Raw genomic sequence first — 16,670 nt, 5'->3', positions numbered from 1 at the left:
TAAAAATTTACATATATAGGAAAAATATTTTGGTACGGTTGAACGCGTGGTATTGTTTAAAATTTGGCAAAATTAAAATTGTCAACCTGGATTAGTAAGTTTTCGAAATATAACGAGAAACATCAGATAAAGTCGGAAAACTTGTGTTTCAACTTTTCGAGGGTCTATCGCGTCTACGATAAAAATTTACATATATAGGAAAAATATTTTGGTACGGTTGAACGCGTGGTATTGTTTAAAATTTGGCAAAATTAAAATTGTCAACCTGGATTAGTAAGTTTTCGAAATATAACGAGAAACATCAGATAAAGTCGGAAAACTTGTGTTTCAACTTTTCGAGGGTCTATCGCGTCTACGATAAAAATTTACATATATAGGAAAAATATTTTGGTACGGTTGAACGCGTGGTATTGTTTAAAATTTGGCAAAATTAAAATTGTCAACCTGGATTAGTAAGTTTTCGAAATATAACGAGAAACATCAGATAAAGTCGGAAAACTTGTGTTTCAACTTTTCGAGGGTCTATCGCGTCTACGATAAAAATTTACATATATAGGAAAAATATTTTGGTACGGTTGAACGCGTGGTATTGTTTAAAATTTGGCAAAATTAAAATTGTCAACCTGGATTAGTAAGTTTTCGAAATATAACGAGAAACATCAGATAAAGTCGGAAAACTTGTGTTTCAACTTTTCGAGGGTCTATCGCGTCTACGATAAAAATTTACATATATAGGAAAAATATTTTGGTACGGTTGAACGCGTGGTATTGTTTAAAATTTGGCAAAATTAAAATTGTCAACCTGGATTAGTAAGTTTTCGAAATATAACGAGAAACATCAGATAAAGTCGGAAAACTTGTGTTTCAACTTTTCGAGGGTCTATCGCGTCTACGATAAAAATTTACATATATAGGAAAAATATTTTGGTACGGTTGAACGCGTGGTATTGTTTAAAATTTGGCAAAATTAAAATTGTCAACCTGGATTAGTAAGTTTTCGAAATATAACGAGAAACATCAGATAAAGTCGGAAAACTTGTGTTTCAACTTTTCGAGGGTCTATCGCGTCTACGATAAAAATTTACATATATAGGAAAAATATTTTGGTACGGTTGAACGCGTGGTATTGTTTAAAATTTGGCAAAATTAAAATTGTCAACCTGGATTAGTAAGTTTTCGAAATATAACGAGAAACATCAGATAAAGTCGGAAAACTTGTGTTTCAACTTTTCGAGGGTCTATCGCGTCTACGATAAAAATTTACATATATAGGAAAAATATTTTGGTACGGTTGAACGCGTGGTATTGTTTAAAATTTGGCAAAATTAAAATTGTCAACCTGGATTAGTAAGTTTTCGAAATATAACGAGAAACATCAGATAAAGTCGGAAAACTTGTGTTTCAACTTTTCGAGGGTCTATCGCGTCTACGATAAAAATTTACATATATAGGAAAAATATTTTGGTACGGTTGAACGCGTGGTATTGTTTAAAATTTGGCAAAATTAAAATTGTCAACCTGGATTAGTAAGTTTTCGAAATATAACGAGAAACATCAGATAAAGTCGGAAAACTTGTGTTTCAACTTTTCGAGGGTCTATCGCGTCTACGATAAAAATTTACATATATAGGAAAAATATTTTGGTACGGTTGAACGCGTGGTATTGTTTAAAATTTGGCAAAATTAAAATTGTCAACCTGGATTAGTAAGTTTTCGAAATATAACGAGAAACATCAGATAAAGTCGGAAAACTTGTGTTTCAACTTTTCGAGGGTCTATCGCGTCTACGATAAAAATTTACATATATAGGAAAAATATTTTGGTACGGTTGAACGCGTGGTATTGTTTAAAATTTGGCAAAATTAAAATTGTCAACCTGGATTAGTAAGTTTTCGAAATATAACGAGAAACATCAGAAAAAGTCGGAAAACTTGTGTTTCAACTTTTCGAGGGTCTATCGCGTCTACGATAAAAATTTACATATATAGGAAAAATATTTTGGTACGGTTGAACGCGTGGTATTGTTTAAAATTTGGCAAAATTAAAATTGTCAACCTGGATTAGTAAGTTTTCGAAATATAACGAGAAACATCAGATAAAGTCGGAAAACTTGTGTTTCAACTTTTCGAGGGTCTATCGCGTCTACGATAAAAATTTACATATATAGGAAAAATATTTTGGTACGGTTGAACGCGTGGTATTGTTTAAAATTTGGCAAAATTAAAATTGTCAACCTGGATTAGTAAGTTTTCGAAATATAACGAGAAACATCAGAAAAAGTCGGAAAACTTGTGTTTCAACTTTTCGAGGGTCTATCGCGTCTACGATAAAAATTTACATATATAGGAAAAATATTTTGGTACGGTTGAACGCGTGGTATTGTTTAAAATTTGGCAAAATTAAAATTGTCAACCTGGATTAGTAAGTTTTCGAAATATAACGAGAAACATCAGAAAAAGTCGGAAAACTTGTGTTTCAACTTTTCGAGGGTCTATCGCGTCTACGATAAAAATTTACATATATAGGAAAAATATTTTGGTACGGTTGAACGCGTGGTATTGTTTAAAATTCGGCAAAATTAAAATTGTCAACCTGGATTAGTAAGTTTTCGAAATATAACGAGAAACATCAGAAAAAGTCGGAAAACTTGTGTTTCAACTTTTCGAGGGTCTATCGCGTCTACGATAAAAATTTACATATATAGGAAAAATATTTTGGTACGGTTGAACGCGTGGTATTGTTTAAAATTTGGCAAAATTAAAATTGTCAACCTGGATTAGTAAGTTTTCGAAATATAACGAGAAACATCAGAAAAAGTCGGAAAACTTGTGTTTCAACTTTTCGAGGGTCTATCGCGTCTACGATAAAAATTTACATATATAGGAAAAATATTTTGGTACGGTTGAACGCGTGGTATTGTTTAAAATTTGGCAAAATTAAAATTGTCAACCTGGATTAGTAAGTTTTCGAAATATAACGAGAAACATCAGAAAAAGTCGGAAAACTTGTGTTTCAACTTTTCGAGGGTCTATCGCGTCTACGATAAAAATTTACATATATAGGAAAAATATTTTGGTACGGTTGAACGCGTGGTATTGTTTAAAATTTGGCAAAATTAAAATTGTCAACCTGGATTAGTAAGTTTTCGAAATATAACGAGAAACATCAGAAAAAGTCGGAAAACTTGTGTTTCAACTTTTCGAGGGTCTATCGCGTCTACGATAAAAATTTACATATATAGGAAAAATATTTTGGTACGGTTGAACGCGTGGTATTGTTTAAAATCCGGCAAAATTAAAATTGTCAACCTGGATTAGTAAGTTTTCGAAATATAACGAGAAACATCAGAAAAAGTCGGAAAACTTGTGTTTCAACTTTTCGAGGGTCTATCGCGTCTACGATAAAAATTTACATATATAGGAAAAATATTTTGGTACGGTTGAACGCGTGGTATTGTTTAAAATTTGGCAAAATTAAAATTGTCAACCTGGATTAGTAAGTTTTCGAAATATAACGAGAAACATCAGAAAAAGTCGGAAAACTTGTGTTTCAACTTTTCGAGGGTCTATCGCGTCTACGATAAAAATTTACATATATAGGAAAAATATTTTGGTACGGTTGAACGCGTGGTATTGTTTAAAATTTGGCAAAATTAAAATTGTCAACCTGGATTAGTAAGTTTTCGAAATATAACGAGAAACATCAGAAAAAGTCGGAAAACTTGTGTTTCAACTTTTCGAGGGTCTATCGCGTCTACGATAAAAATTTACATATATAGGAAAAATATTTTGGTACGGTTGAACGCGTGGTATTGTTTAAAATTCGGCAAAATTAAAATTGTCAACCTGGATTAGTAAGTTTTCGAAATATAACGAGAAACATCAGAAAAAGTCGGAAAACTTGTGTTTCAACTTTTCGAGGGTCTATCGCGTCTACGATAAAAATTTACATATATAGGAAAAATATTTTGGTACGGTTGAACGCGTGGTATTGTTTAAAATTCGGCAAAATTAAAATTGTCAACCTGGATTAGTAAGTTTTCGAAATATAACGAGAAACATCAGAAAAAGTCGGAAAACTTGTGTTTCAACTTTTCGAGGGTCTATCGCGTCTACGATAAAAATTTACATATATAGGAAAAATATTTTGGTACGGTTGAACGCGTGGTATTGTTTAAAATTCGGCAAAATTAAAATTGTCAACCTGGATTAGTAAGTTTTCGAAATATAACGAGAAACATCAGAAAAAGTCGGAAAACTTGTGTTTCAACTTTTCGAGGGTCTATCGCGTCTACGATAAAAATTTACATATATAGGAAAAATATTTTGGTACGGTTGAACGCGTGGTATTGTTTAAAATTTGGCAAAATTAAAATTGTCAACCTGGATTAGTAAGTTTTCGAAATATAACGAGAAACATCAGAAAAAGTCGGAAAACTTGTGTTTCAACTTTTCGAGGGTCTATCGCGTCTACGATAAAAATTTACATATATAGGAAAAATATTTTGGTACGGTTGAACGTGTGGTATTGTTTAAAATCCGGCAAAATTAAAATTGTCAACCTGGATTAGTAAGTTTTCGAAATATAACGAGAAACATCAGAAAAAGTCGGAAAACTTGTGTTTCAACTTTTCGAGGGTCTATCGCGTCTACGATAAAAATTTACATATATAGGAAAAATATTTTGGTACGGTTGAACGCGTGGTATTGTTTAAAATCTGGCAAAATTAAAATTGTCAACCTGGATTAGTAAGTTTTCGAAATATAACGAGAAACATCAGAAAAAGTCGGAAAACTTGTGTTTCAACTTTTCGAGGGTCTATCGCGTCTACGATAAAAATTTACATATATAGGAAAAATATTTTGGTACGGTTGAACGCGTGGTATTGTTTAAAATTTGGCAAAATTAAAATTGTCAACCTGGATTAGTAAGTTTTCGAAATATAACGAGAAACATCAGAAAAAGTCGGAAAACTTGTGTTTCAACTTTTCGAGGGTCTATCGCGTCTACGATAAAAATTTACATATATAGGAAAAATATTTTGGTACGGTTGAACGCGTGGTATTGTTTAAAATTTGGCAAAATTAAAATTGTCAACCTGGATTAGTAAGTTTTCGAAATATAACGAGAAACATCAGAAAAAGTCGGAAAACTTGTGTTTCAACTTTTCGAGGGTCTATCGCGTCTACGATAAAAATTTACATATATAGGAAAAATATTTTGGTACGGTTGAACGCGTGGTATTGTTTAAAATCCGGCAAAATTAAAATTGTCAACCTGGATTAGTAAGTTTTCGAAATATAACGAGAAACATCAGAAAAAGTCGGAAAACTTGTGTTTCAACTTTTCGAGGGTCTATCGCGTCTACGATAAAAATTTACATATATAGGAAAAATATTTTGGTACGGTTGAACGCGTGGTATTGTTTAAAATCCGGCAAAATTAAAATTGTAACCTGGATTAGTAAGTTTTCGAAATATAACGAGAAACATCAGAAAAAGTCGGAAAACTTGTGTTTCAACTTTTCGAGGGTCTATCGCGTCTACGATAAAAATTTACATATATAGGAAAAATATTTTGGTACGGTTGAACGCGTGGTATTGTTTAAAATTTGGCAAAATTAAAATTGTCAACCTGGATTAGTAAGTTTTCGAAATATAACGAGAAACATCAGATAAAGTCGGAAAACTTGTGTTTCAACTTTTCGAGGGTCTATCGCGTCTACGATAAAAATTTACATATATAGGAAAAATATTTTGGTACGGTTGAACGTGTGGTATTGTTTAAAATCCGACAAAATTAAAATTATTAACCTGGATTAGTAAGTTTTCGAAATATAACGAGAAACATCAGAAAAAGTCGGAAAACTTGTGTTTCAACTTTTCCAGGTTTTATAAAACTATAAGTTATTACGAAATTTATAATTTAAGCGAACGTCTTAAAATCTATGATGGCGGCGCACATCGAGAATGTAAAAACATCGATTCTGCTATAAAATATGATTAAATATAATAAATTTATTTACGTTACATCGGATTTTGCTATTAAAAATCGTATTATAATCATATAAATAAAAGTTATTACGTAATTTATTATTTTAAGCGATAATCTCGAAATCCAAGATAACGGCAACCATTGGAAATGTAAACAAATCGATTATGCATTACGATGTCATTAAATATACTGAATTTATTTACGTTACGCTCTATTTTGCTATCGAAAATCGTATTAGATTAATATATATGTAAGTTACTACGTAGTTTATTATGTAAAGCGTAAATTTTCTTAAAATCCATAATGGCGGCGCCTATTGTAAATCTAAAAAGATCGATTTTGATTTACAATATCATTAAATATACTAAATTGAATTACATTACATTGTATTTTGTTATTAAAAATCGTATTCTAATTATAAAAATAAAAGTTACTACGTAATTTATGATTTTAAGCGAAAATTTCAAAATCCAAGATACCAGCGTTTATCGGAAATGTAAAAAAATCGATTCTGCTATACAATATCGTTAAATATAATTAATTTATTTACGTCACGCTGTATTTTGTTATTAAATATCGTATTATTATTATCAATATAAAAGTTACTACGTAATTTAATGATTTTAAGCGAAAATCTCAAAATCCAGAATGGCGCCGTTTATCGTAAATGTAAAGAAATTAATAATGCATTACGATGTCATGAAATATACTGAATTAATTTACGTTACGCTCTATTTTGTTATCGAGAATCGTATCAGATCAATAAATATGTGAGTTACTACGTAGTTTATAATTTAAAGCGTAAATTTTTTTAAAATCCAAAATAATGGCGCCCATCAAAAATGTAAAAAAATCGATTCTTCTATACAATATCATTAATTATTATAGATTTATTCACGTTACACCGTATTTTGTTATTAAAATTCGTATTAGAACTACAAAAGTATAAGTTATTACGAAATTTATAATTTTAAGCGAAAATCTCAAAATTTAAAATGGCGGCGCCTATCGGAAATGTAAAAAGATCGATTCTGCTATACAATATCATTAAATATAATTAATTTATTTACGTTACGCTGTATTTTATTATTTAATATCGTATTATAATTATCAAAATAAAAGTTACTACGTAATTTAATGATTTTAAGCGAAAATCTCAAAATTGAAGATAGCGGTTCTTATCGTAAATGTAAAGAAACCGATTATGCATTACGTCATGAAATATACTAAATTTATTTACGTCACTCTCTATTTTGCTATTGAGAATCGTATCAGATCAATAAATATGTAAGTTACTACATAGTTTATAATTTAAAGCATAAATTTTTTTTAAATCCAAGATGGCGGCCCCCATTGTAAATGTAAAAAAATCGATTCTGCTATACAATATTATTAAATATTATAGATTTATTCACGTAACACTGTACTCTGCTATTAAAAATCGTATTATAATCATCAAAATAAAAGTTACTATGTAATTTATGATTTTAAGCGAAAATCTCAAAATCCAAGACAGTGGCGCCCATCGTAAATGTAAAGATATCGATTATGCACTGCGATATCATGAAATAGACTAAATTTATTTACGTTGCGCTCTATTTTGCTATCGAGAATCGTATCAAATCAATAAATATGTAAGTTACTACGTAGTTTATAATTTAAAGCGTAAATTTTTCTAAAATCCAAGATGGCAACGCCCATTGTAAATGTGAAAAGATCGATTCTGCTCTACAGGATCATTAAATATACTAAATTTATTTACGTTACACCGTATTTTCTCTATTAAAAATCGTAATATAATTATAAAAATAAAAGTTACTACGTAATTTAATGATTTTAAGCGAAAATCTGAAAATCAAAGATGGCGGAGCCTATTGTAAATCTAAAAAGATCGATTTTGCTTTACAATATCATTAAATATACTAAATTTATATACGTTACACCTTATTTTGCTATAAAAATTCGTATTAGAACTATAAAAATACTAGCAAGTAGGCCCGGAGTTGCTCGGGCAAAAGTAACGATAGCGAAGATTAAGATAGTCACTATGGACATTATAGTCACAAAAAAGAGTAATTTCATCAACGAATTAAGTTTTTCTAAAGAAAGATCGAATTCGAAAATCGAATATTGTAATATTGTTCGATTTTCACGACGTGTCTGATTATATCGTTCGATTTTCATCGAATGTTCTAAAGAAGATGGGTCCAGAAAAACCGAATCAATATGTTTAAATTTGAAAATCAAATATGTTCTAACATAGCCTATTAGGGCTGTTTCACACTATGACCGACTGGGCCGACCGGTCCGACTCCTAGTCGTATTACCATGGCAACAGCAGTCGGTCGACCGACTGGTCGTTCCAGTCGGACAGATTTAAAAAGTTAAATATTTGTAGTCGCGTCGGAGCAGTCGGTGAGCTACAGCCAATGAGAGCTTCGAAGCTGTAACCAATCAGAGTTTAGATTTATCCGAAGTTAGAAAATGGCGGAAGGTAAAGTTTTCTCGGAAGCTTTAATAAACGAAGTCAGAAAATATCCATGGCTTTATGATATTCGGCGAGCCGATTATAAAGGCGACATTGAAAAAAATAATTGGTTAGAGTAAAGCGAAAGGTATCCAGCTAAAAAATAGTCTTAAACTTCATATTAACGAATAGACGTAGACATATCTAAATGTAATTTGATACGCTGAATCGATTGGTATTAAAAAAATATTACTTACGATCAACCGTTTAAAAGTTACGAACGATTTTTTATTTCCGTCTATTTGCTTCGTTTAAGAACAACTTTATTAAGAAATACGCAGGCACTTATCGATATTAACAAAACGAATTACTTTAATTCACCATAATACATTTCATTTACAAGAGAAAGTGACATTAAAAATACTAAAATGGTGTCGTTAGCCCGCGAACACACGACAACCTTTCAAAGACGGCCATGTTTTCTGTTTAAATTGAAAAACTTACCACGATTGGCTAGTGTTCTGATCTGTAAGACGCGTTCCGATTGGTCCTTACGAGTCGGCCACCGACATAATCGTACTCAGTGTGAATTCTTTTACTACTAGTCGGTCCGATTATAGGCTCGGTCGGGTCGGACCGGTCGGTGACAGTGTGAAACAGCCCTTACTCTTTTTTTTTATTTTTTCCTCCTGCGCCCGTGAATCTAGCACGTCGCTTTCTCTTGTTCTCCATTGTTACTTAACACTTCTATTGTTGATGGAAGTGTTAAGCCTTAATCCTGTCCCTCTCCCCGTGGGGAGAAATTTCGAAAAATCCCTTCTTAGTGTGCGTTTTTGTGACGTACCGTAACTATGTACGAAATTTCAACTATCAACTTTTAACCGTTTGGGCTCTTAACATTTCCATTGTTACGTAACACTTCCATTGTTGCTTCACACTTCCATTGTTACTTAACACTTCCATTGTTGATGGAAGTGTTAAGACTTAATCCTGTCCCTCTCCCCCGTGGGGAGGAATTTCGAAAAATCCCTTCTTAGTGTGCGTTCTCTTAACATACCCTAACTGCGTACCAAATTTCAACTTTCAACTCCTAACGGTTTAGGCACGTCTCGATAATGTATATAGAAGCTTTAATCCTGTCCCTCTCCCCCGTGGAGAAGAATTTCGAAAAATCCCTTCTTAGTGTGCGTTTTCGTGACGTACCCTGTGTACCAAATTTCAACTTTCAACTCCTAACCGTTTGGGCTCTGTGCTGATTATTATTATGTTGGGTTAAGTGAGATATACTCGGTTAACACCGGTGGCTGTGTACTATGCCGGACCAAAGTCAAGGCATAGTAACCAAAACAGAAATTAAAGAAGTGTATCAGTGTGTGTGTCTGTATTCAAGAATTTTCTCACAATGTGACATGTATTCAATATAGTGGCCTTCTGTAGTGTGATGTATGTGTTTCTATTCAATTGTAATGTGCCCAGGCTTTTGTGTAGTGTGTGTGATATGACACCTGTAGCGGAGAGAACAACAGGTACAATAAGCACCCTATCCATCCTCCACAGATGCCTTATTTCCTGGGCGAGTTCTGTGTACTTGCTAATTTTTTCAGTGCATGCGTTTTGTATATTGTGAGTGTTTGGAATGGATATGTCTATAATGTATGTGATTTTATTGTGTTTGTCAATGAGTGTGATGTCTGGTCTGTTGTGGTAAATTGTTTTATCTGTGATTATGGCTCTGTCGTAGTACATTTTGTGCGTGTTGTTTTCCAATACTGTCTGTGGAATGTATTTGTAGTATGGTTTGTGTATGTCTACTAATTTGTGTTTCTTTGCAAGCTCTTGGTGTATTATATTTGCTACTTGATTATGTCTGTGTAAATAATCTGTCTGTGCCAAGAGCTTGCAACCAGAGGTGATGTGTTGTATAGTTTCTGACATAATGTGACATTTCTGCATGTGTCATTTGTGAGTGTTGTATCTTTGAGTATGTGTTTTCTGTAGTTTTTAGTATTTATGACCTGATCCTGTATGGCAATCATGAATCCTTCCGTCTCCCCAAAGAGGCATCCCCGAGCTAACCAGCTGTTTGACGCAGTTTTGTCAACAAAATCCTGGGCCAGATCATAACGATGCCTGCCATGGAGTGCCTTTCGAGCCCACGATTGCTTAATGGTGTCTATGCTTTTTATATGTTGTGTTGTGTCCATATGATGTGAGTGTAAGTTTAATGGTGTGTTATTCGAGTCTGCTAGAGTTACTGCTTTATGTAATTGTGATGTTTCTTGTTTTTTGTAGAAAAACTCTCGCAGTGACTGTATTTGTTTGTAGTGAAGGTTAACTATGTCAATCAGGCCACGTCTGCCATCTTTACGTGGAAGGGTTAATCTTTCTGTGGCGGATTTAGGATGATGATGTTTATGCTTAGTAAGTGTTCTTGTTTTCCTTTGGAGTTGCTCAAGATCTGTGTGAGTCCAATGTATAACTCCAAAAGAATATATGAGTACTGGGATGACATATGTGTTTATTGCTTTAACTGTGTGTTTTGCATTTAACTGTGTTCTGAGAATAGCATTTAGCCTACTTTGGTATTCTTTAATTAATCTTTGCTTTATTTGTGTATGTTCTGTTAGTTTGGCCTGTTGGAATCCTAAATACTTGTAGAACTCGCCCTCTTCCATGGATTCAATAATGTCTCCATTTCCAAGCGCAAAATCTTCTTTCTTCAGGATTCCTTTTTCTAGGTGAACTGTTTTGCATTTATCTAGGCCAAATTCCATTTGTATGTCCTTGGTGTATGAATATGTGATTTGTAGGAGTTGATGAAGTTGTTTTTGTGTGGATGCATAAAGTTTTATGTCATCCATGTACATGAGATGTGACAGTGTAAACTGTGTTGTTTTTTCGTGTCTGATATTGTAACCATATTGCGTGTTGTTTAACATGTTGGATAATGGGTTCAGGGCTAAGCAGAACCAGAGAGGACTCAAAGAATCTCCTTGAAAAATTCCTCGCCTAATAAAAATTTGGTTTGTTTGTATGGAAGTGTTACTAACCCTGAGATGTAGTGTTGTTCTCCAGTGCTGCATAGTGTTTTGAAAGAATGCAATGAGTGATGGATGTATTTTGTACATGTGTAGAATATGTAGCAGCCAACTGTGTGGAACACTGTCGAATGCTTTTCTGTAGTCTATATATGCCATGTGTATGTTTCTGTGTTGTTTGTGTGCTTGCCGTAGAATGACTGAATCTATGAGTAACTGTTCATTGCATCCCTTGTGATTTCTACGACAACCTTTTTGTTGTTCTGTTAGAATGTCGTGTTCTTCAACATGTTTGTATATTTTGTTTGCAATACAGGATGTCAATAATTTGTAGAGTGTTGGAAGACATGTAATTGGTCTGTATTGTGTGGGGTCTGTGGTATTGTTGTTTTTAGATTTCATGTACGTGATGCCCTGGGTAAGAAAATTTGGCATGTCTTGTGGATTGATGATGATGTGTGTTAGATGTTTAGCTAGTTCCTGGTGCAGTGATGTAAACTTTTTGTACCAGAAATTGTGAATGTTGTCTACACCAGGTGTCTTCCAGTTGTGTGTTCTGTTAACAGTGTATTGGAAATCATGTATGTTTATTTCAACACAGGGCATAGATGGTATGTTGTGCAAGTTTCTGTTCTCCTCCTTGATCCAACCTGCATCAGCATTATGCGTGACAGCACTGGACCAAAGAGAGGACCAATATGTTGTGAGTTCTTCTGTTGGTGTGCCACTGTGCTGTGTATCAGTGTTTGCTTTGTTATTAATTTGTCTGTAAGAGTTTTTCATTGTTTGTATTATTATTATTATTATTATTATTATTATTATTTATTATTATTATTATTATCATCATCAACTCGTCTCGATTATATATATAGATAAGTTACTACGAAATTTATAATTTAAGCGAAAATCTCATAATCAAGATTGCGGTGTACATCGAGAATGTAAAAACATCGATTCTGCTATACAATATCATTAAATATAATGAATTTATTTATGTTACACTGTATTTTGCTATTAAAAATCGTATTATAATTATATAAATAAAAGTTACTACGTAATTTAATGATTTTAAGCAAAAATCTCAAAATCCAAAATGGCGGCACCCATCGTAAATGTAAAGAAATCGATTATGCATTACGGTGTCATGAAATATACTGAATTTATCTACGTTACGCTCTATTTTGCTATCGAGAATCGTCTTTGCAAACTCTGCAAGGCAACATCAAGGGACCGAGCTGGCTTGTCTGCATATTAGTGCTGATTCCAACTTCAATACCGCCTCATTGACAGCACTGCAGATTGGTTTGAATGAACAAGATACACGCTTTACTTTGTTCACGGACTGTACAGATTTCTTGTACAAAGATATTTTTTTTTTTTTTAACTACTTGGACTGCACAGATTGACATGTGCTGACTCACTCATACAGGAACTCTTCAGACTCCGACAGATGATGATCCATCATTATGCAACATGTTCAGATCTACGTGAACACAGAACCTACTACTCAATTTGGACGGCGCAGTTGCACACTGGCTGTTCTTTTCTGCTTTACAACCTTCCACAGAATTCTACCTGTGCCGACCCATCTTTACAGAAGAGTGATGGACTGTACAGCTTAACTTGTACAAAAAGTTGTTCACTTGTTACATTTAGGTGTTATTTTAAGTTTTGTTATTTAAATTCAGGTTACTATATTATATATATATGTATTATTTGCTGTTAATATTTTATTTGATGATAGTTAATATGTTTGTTGTTACTTATACATGATATTTATTTTCTCATGCTATATATATTTATAATACTTTATATGGTTCATAAATTATTCTGTGATATATTCACATAGATGACGCTTGCACAAAGATATTACCATATTTGTTAACTTCAATTAATATTTTATTTCTTTATGTTATGATGTTCGATGTCATGAATGTGCTGTTGCTCTAAATGTCTATATAATGCCGAATTGTTATTTTTAAATTGAATAATAAGATATGTGCTGACGATATGCTTCGATATACTGGCACTGGTTGGTATTTTATATTGGCTCATAAGATGTAAATCAATTGCTATATATGTAATAACTCAAATGTACACTACGTGTAATTATGTCGCATACGCGTGTGTTAATGACATCTATGTATGACATTCTACAAGGCATTAATCCTTTGTTACCATCTTCTGCAATGCATTATCGAAATATGTTAAACGCGAGCCTTTATTGTCTCGTCCTCAATCTGTGCACCATGTCTTGTGATACTGCTTCATCTTCTTGATGAAGCGTTTTACAATTGTCTTTATTCTTGATGTATTTTATGTATTTTATAATATTTAAACCTATTAATACCACTATAGATAATTCTTGTTCTTCAGAAAACTGCTTAATGTATCTCATGTTCTCACCCGGTTTTGTATTTAATGGCACCGGGCATGTACCTTATGTATATTCATCAACAAATAAATAATAATAATAATAATAAAAATAAAATAAAATCGAGAATCGTATCAGATCAATAAATATGTAAGTTACTACGTAGTTTATAATTAAAAGCGTAAATTTCTTAAAATTCAGGAAGGCGGTGCCCATTGTTAATCTAAAAACATCGATTTTGCTTTACACTATCATTAAATATACTAAATGTATTTACGTTACACCGTATTTTGCTATAAAAAATCGTATTAGAACTATAAAAATATAAGTTACTACGAAATTTATAATTTAAGCGAAAATCTCATAATCCAAGATGGCGGCGCCCATCGAGAATGTAAAAACGTCGATTCTGCTATACAATATCATTAAATATAATGAATTTATTTACGTTACACCGTATTTCGCTATTAAAAATTGTATTATAATTATATAAATAAAAGTTATTACATAATTTATGATTTTAAGCAAAAATCTCAAAATCCAAAATGGCGGCGCCCATTGTAAATGTAAAAAAATCGATTATGCATTACGATGTGATGAAATCTATTAAATTAATTTACGTTACACTTTATTTTGCTATCGAGAATCATATCAGATCAATAAATATGTAAGTTACTACGTAGTTTATAATTTAAAGCGTAAATTTTCTTAAAATCCAAGAAGGCAATGCCCACTGTAAATCTAAAAAGATCGATTTTGCTCTACAATATTATTAAATATAATAAATTTATTTACGTTACACCGTATTTTGCTATTTAAAATCGTATTAGAACTATAAAAATATAAGTTACTACGTAGTTTATAATTTTAAGCTAAAATCTCAAAATTTAAGATGGCAGTAAAAAGAGATTAATATTTGCTATCATTTGTAAATTCTTTTGTGCATGATACGCATGCGCACAATGAATTTATATACGCAACGTTACGTTTTAAAAAATATTTTTAAAACTTCGAACACAACGGTTATTCGAATCTCAGAACTTTTAACCTGATGAAGAACGGAAGTGTTATGGTTGAAAACGTTCGTTTATAATTAAATACAGTCAAACCTGTTTTTATGCGGTCTTTTTTTTGTGCGATTTTTTATTTGTGCAATTCTTTTTATGCGATTTTGTATTTGTGCGGTATAGTTGGCGACTAGTCTCGTGCGATTTGTCATGTCTCACGTTGACTTATTATAGCTAAATAAACTTATTATAGCATAAATGAACTTATTATAGTAATATTATTGCATGAATATGCGAAAAATGAAATAATTTATTTTTTAAGTTAAGAAAACACCACCTGGACAAAAATATGTAAAACACAGACGATAGACGAGACGATGCAGTCAAGTGCTGACATCTGTTGTCAATAAATTCTATTTCGTACGGTTTTGAGTTATTTTCTATGTGAGACTTTTTTATGCGGTCCCTATTGACCGCATAAAAAAATATTTTTTTAATTGTGTTGCGAAAACTATTTTTTAAAGCCACTCGTGAAGTTTTGTGCGATTTTTTTATGCGTTTTTTTATGCGGTCTTTATCCACCGCATAAATACAGGTTTCACTGTATTCTACTGGTGACATAAAAGTTGTTAAGAGTCTAGTATATAATATATTATTACCTATAGAGTAGTGAAGATGACCTGTGTAGAAGGTCTATGATAAAGGAGATGTGCAGAATAGCAATAGCATTAAAAAGACAATACAAACTACCATTAAACCTTCCAATCTCAAAATTGGCATCGAGATAATTAGACGTATAGCAGGAGGTGGCATTGCTATAGAGGTTGACAAAACTAACAGTATCCCAATCCTAGAGACCAAGATAACAAACTCTACCTAAGCTCGATACACGACAACCAAAAAAGCAGAAACCTCACGTTAGTATCATCTCTGTTTCACAGGAAATCAATGCTGAGGACATACCACAAAAAATTTATGACCAAAACTCTGTCATTCAAGAAATCTATGAGCGTAGTCAATTTGAAGAAGAATTTAGAGTGAAGTTTAATACTGGCAAAAAGGACAGTGCTTTCAAGAACTGGATAGTGGAAGTTACACCCAGACTCAGAAAATTACTAATAACTGCAGGAAAAGTTAACATAGAATGGTCCATGTGCCGTGTAGCCAACTTCTGCTCCATCTTACAATGCTACAAGTGTTGTCAGTTCAGATTTCGTTTACTGTTGACAGGTGCACATTATACAGTAGTTGGGCGTTTACTTCTGTAATAAAATAAATGGTAAACGTGAATACTGTTCATCATAAAAACAATAGTTGTGAAAAATGCAAATACTTACTGTCCTTGTATTTGTTGAACAAGACAAGTGCATCGAATACTTCATCTTCTGTCGGTGTAGTTGAATGTATGGGACAACGTGGACACCTCCAATGGCAAACAATACATGGTTCGAAACAAAACTAAGTACTGAAAGTTACCACTATATCCCATGAAAGAACGAACTTTCTCAGAATCGTCTGCTAAGGTGTTCAGCATTGCAATTGGTATTTTCTGTTAAAAAATGACAAATTAATTAGACAAAAAGTTTCTCATTCATATATACCATACCAAAATATGGTAAATTTAGCACACAAAAGTATGTTTATTGCACAAATAGCTGAATAGTTAAAATAGAATAAAGACAATAAAAATAGCAATTTTAATATGTATTTCCTTGTTAATATTAAATGAAAGCTGTCATTTTTCTATTTTGTGTGTGTGTTATGAATTCTTGTTTTAGTCTGCAAAGCTA

At 32.4% G+C, this 16,670-nt stretch overlaps 1 long non-coding RNA gene across 1 annotated transcript; it reads right to left on the bottom strand.

The window, feature by feature from the left end:
• Positions 1–15,899: 15,899 nt before the first annotated feature.
• LOC136979832 (uncharacterized) lies at positions 15,900–16,425 on the bottom strand. The gene is made up of 2 exons (XR_010881454.1): positions 16,218–16,425; positions 15,900–16,142 (listed from the first exon to the last, which is right to left on the bottom strand). It is a non-coding gene; the product is annotated as an uncharacterized lncRNA (long non-coding RNA).
• Positions 16,426–16,670: the final 245 nt, after the last annotated feature.

The sequence above is a fragment of the Centruroides vittatus genome, unplaced genomic scaffold, assembly GCF_030686945.1.
Source record: "Centruroides vittatus isolate TY-2023 unplaced genomic scaffold, ASM3068694v2 contig_649, whole genome shotgun sequence".
Lineage (NCBI taxonomy): Eukaryota > Metazoa > Arthropoda > Arachnida > Scorpiones > Buthidae > Centruroides > Centruroides vittatus.
The sequence above is the reverse complement of the archived record's forward strand: the minus strand, read 5'-3'. Positions and strand labels throughout refer to the sequence as shown.